The sequence below is a fragment of the Schistocerca piceifrons genome, chromosome 5, assembly GCF_021461385.2.
Source record: "Schistocerca piceifrons isolate TAMUIC-IGC-003096 chromosome 5, iqSchPice1.1, whole genome shotgun sequence".
NCBI classification, from domain to species: domain Eukaryota; kingdom Metazoa; phylum Arthropoda; class Insecta; order Orthoptera; family Acrididae; genus Schistocerca; species Schistocerca piceifrons.
In genome coordinates this window covers 404,978,840-404,982,784 of record NC_060142.1, presented here as the reverse complement: position 1 = coordinate 404,982,784, position 3,945 = coordinate 404,978,840, and positions in this window count along the sequence as shown.

Here is a 3,945-nt window from a genome sequence, read left to right as displayed (position 1 = left end):
GTTTTTCATATCAGGTGCACTGTGGTGCCACCTAGTGCCAGGTACTCCATATCAGGGTACTTAGTAGTCGTTAGACATCGTGAGAGGGCAGAATGAGGCGCTCCGCGGAATTCACGAACTTCGAACGTGGTCAGATGATTGAGGGTCACTTGTGTATACGTCTGTACGCCAGGTTTCCTCGCCCCTAAACATCCGTAGGTCCACTGTTTCAGATGGGATAGTGATGGGGAAATATGAAGGGACACCTACAGCACAAAAGCGTACAGGCCGACCTCATCTGTTGACTGATAGAGACCGGCGGCAGTTGAAGAGGCTCGTAATGTGTAACAGGCAGACATCTATCCAGACCATCACACAGGAATTCCAGACTGCATCAGGATCCAATACAAGAACTATGATGGTTGGGGAGAAGTTGAGGAAACTTGGATTTCATGGTCGAGCGGCTGCCCATAAGCCGCACCTCACGCCCGTAAATGCCAAACGACGCTTAGCTTGTCGTAAAGAGCGTAAACATGGAACGACTGAACAGTAGAAAAACGTTGTGTGGAGTGAGGAATTACGATACACAATGTGGCGATCCGATGGCAGGGTGTGGATACGGTGAATGCCAGGTGAACGTCATCTGCCAGCGTGTGTAGTGCCAACAGTAAAATTCGGAGGCTGTGGTGTTATGGTGTGGTCGCTTTTTTCATGGAGGGGGCTAGCACCCCTTGTTGTTTTGCGTGGTACTATCACAGCACAGGCCTACATTGATGTTTTAAGCACCTTCTTACTTCCTACTGTTGAAGAGCACTTCGGAGATGGTGACTGCGTCTTCCAACATGATCGAGCACCTGTTCATAATGCACGGCCTGTGGCGGAGTGGTTGCGCGACAATAACATCCCTGTAATGCCCTGGCCTGCACAGAGCCCTGACCTAAATCCTATGGAAGACCTTTCAGTTCTTTTGGGACGCCGACTTCGTGTCAGGCCTCACCGAAGTCGATACCTCTCCTCAGTGCAGCACTCCGTGAAGAATGGGCTGCCATTATCCAAGAAACCTTCCAGCACCTGCTTGAACGTATGCCTGTGAGAGCGGAAAGTGTCATCAAGGCTAGGGGTTGGCCAACGTCATACTGAATTCCAGCATTACCGATGGAGGGCACCACGACAGGTGTCCGTGTACTTTTAATCACATAGTGTACAAAGAACCTATGGCACTGCTCAACAGGTAAAGCACCAGGTATTGCAAGATAAACTGTAAAATACACCTACACCGTAAAATAAAGACAACAACTTGAAGTCCTATCATGTACAGACAAATACAGCAGTTTGTTCATAAGATGTGGGCCGGAGCGTTAAAATAGTGCAGTCGTTGTCGTAATACAGAGGTGATGGGATGTATCTGACGTCGAAAATAATATGATCATTTGCTTTTGGCAGAAGGGCGAAAACATTTCCGAAATGGCTAAGGTTGTAAAGTATTCACGTACCCCCGTGGTTAAACTCTATTGTGCATGACAAAATGGTGCTACCCAAAACCATTGACGAGGCAACAATGGTGCACCACGAGTAATAGATGACGGTGGTCAACGACGGCTACGGAGATATATATAGGTGAATAGACATGTAATTGTTGAGCAATTGACCGCCCCGCTGAACCAAGTACGTGCCAACAGTATCTCCTCAAAAAAATGGCTCTGAGCACTATGGGATTTAACATCTGAGGTCATCAGTCCCCTAGAACTTAGAACTACTGAAACCTAAATAACCTAAGGACATCACACACATCCATACCCGAGGCAGGATTCGAACCTGTGACCGTAGCGGTCGCGCGGTTCCAGACTGTAGCGCCTAGACCCGCTCGGCCACGTCGGCCGGCAGTGTCTCCTCAACTACAGTTCAGCGAAAGTTGCTGTGTATGGGCTTCCGCAGCAGGCGTCTGTTTCATGCAGCCATGCTGATGGATGTTCATTGGCGAAAAGGGCTAGAATCTGCACATGAATAGCACAACTGGACGTCCATTGAGGTGGTGGCAGGTGGCTTTCTCAGATAGATCACGTTTTATGCTCCATCGGACAGAAGGCGGCTGGCGTGTATAAACCTGTAACGGCTGCTGAAATGGTCCAGGCATTCCCTGGGCGATCTCGTCATTCTTGTAGGCGCAGTTGATCAACACAAGCATACACCTATTCTTGGGGACCATTTTCACCCCCACATGTAGTTTATTCTTTCCTTGTCGCAATGGCATGTACCAGCGAGACAATGCAATGTACGAGGTCACTCAAAAGAAATGCACACTATTTTTTTTAAACCCATCTTTTATTATACATGTTTGAAAGTTTTACAGCATGTAGATACATCCTTTAGGAGCAATATTTTCATTTCTCCACATAATTTCCATTCCTCTCAACTGCCTTACGCCATATTGGAACCAGCGCCTGTATACCTGCACCGTAAAATTCTGGACCAACCTATTGGAGCCACAGTTTGGCAGCGTGCACAAGGGAGTCATCATCTTCAAACATTGTTCCACGAAGAGAGTCCTTCAGTTTCCTGAAGAGATGATAGTCACATGGAGCCAGGTCAGGGCTGTAAGACGGGTGTTTCAGTGTTGTCCATCCGAGTTTTGTGATCGCTTCCATGTTTTCTTGACTGACATGTGGCCGTGCATTGTCGTGTAAGAGCAAAACATCCTGCTTTTGCCGATGTGGTCGAACACGACTCAGTCGAGCTTCAAGTTTCTTCAGTGTCGTTACATATGCATAAGAATTTATGGTGATTCCACTTGGCTTGATGTGCACAAGCAAGAGTTTCTCGGAATCGAAAAACACCTTAGCCATAACTTTTCGAGCAGAAGGTGCGGTTTTGTATTTTTTTTTCTCGGGTGAATTTGGATGATGGCACTCCATTGATTGCCTCTTCGTATCTGGTGAAAAATGATGGAACCATGTTTCATCACCTGTCACAATTCTTCCAAGAAATGCATCTCCACTATTCTCGTGCTGTTCCAAAAGCTCGCTGCACACCGTTTTTCTTGTTTCTTTGTGAGCCACTGTCAACATCTTGGGAACCCACCTGGCGCAAACCTTTTTTAACGCCAACACCTTAGTATTCTTCAAACACTTCCTTCCCCTATCCCAACGTAGCGTGACAATTCGTTCATTGTGATGCGTCTGTCAACAGTCACCATTTCGTTAATTCTCTGCACATTGACTGGAGTGTGTGCAGTACGAGGCTTGCCGCTGCCTTTTTCAACCTCCTGTGGATGTTTCCCACTGTCTCGTTTTCACAGCACAGGAATTCTATGACAGCACGTTGCTTCTGACGAACGTCAAGTGTAGCAGCCATCTTGAAGACATGCTGTGGCTGCGCCACTCACGGGAATAGGTTGAACTAAGTTTGAAAACAAGCGGGAGGGATGTATCTACGCACTGTAAAACTTTCACATATCCAGATGAAAACTGTATTTTTACAAAATACGTGCTTGGTTCTAGAGCATCGGGATAAGTTCACCGTACTCCCCCGTCCACCAAGCTCCACAGATTTAACCCGAATCGAGAACCTGTGCGACCGTCTCGATGTGGTTGTACCAACCACGTATCATTAACCGAGAAACTTGGCGTAGTGAGCCACTGCACAGGGGTCGGCAAGGCTCCACATCCTTGTTGGTACCTTCCAGAAACTAAGTGATTCTCTTCGTGTACATCTGCGACGAAAAAGGTGGTTATTCGTGGTGAAGACATGTAGCCAAAATAATGGGTAAAAACAGTGCAGACTCCACTGACAAGGTTTCAGAAGTCACCCAATTGTCGCTTCTAACAAGGGAAGGTCACCGGGCCAGGATCGACCTTTTAAAACTGTGAATATACTGGTGAAGGTTAAGCTCCCAGGTATCACATTATGCAGCCATTTATCAAATTAGGGCCTCATTTCTGAGTAATCGTCGAAAAACAATAACCAGTG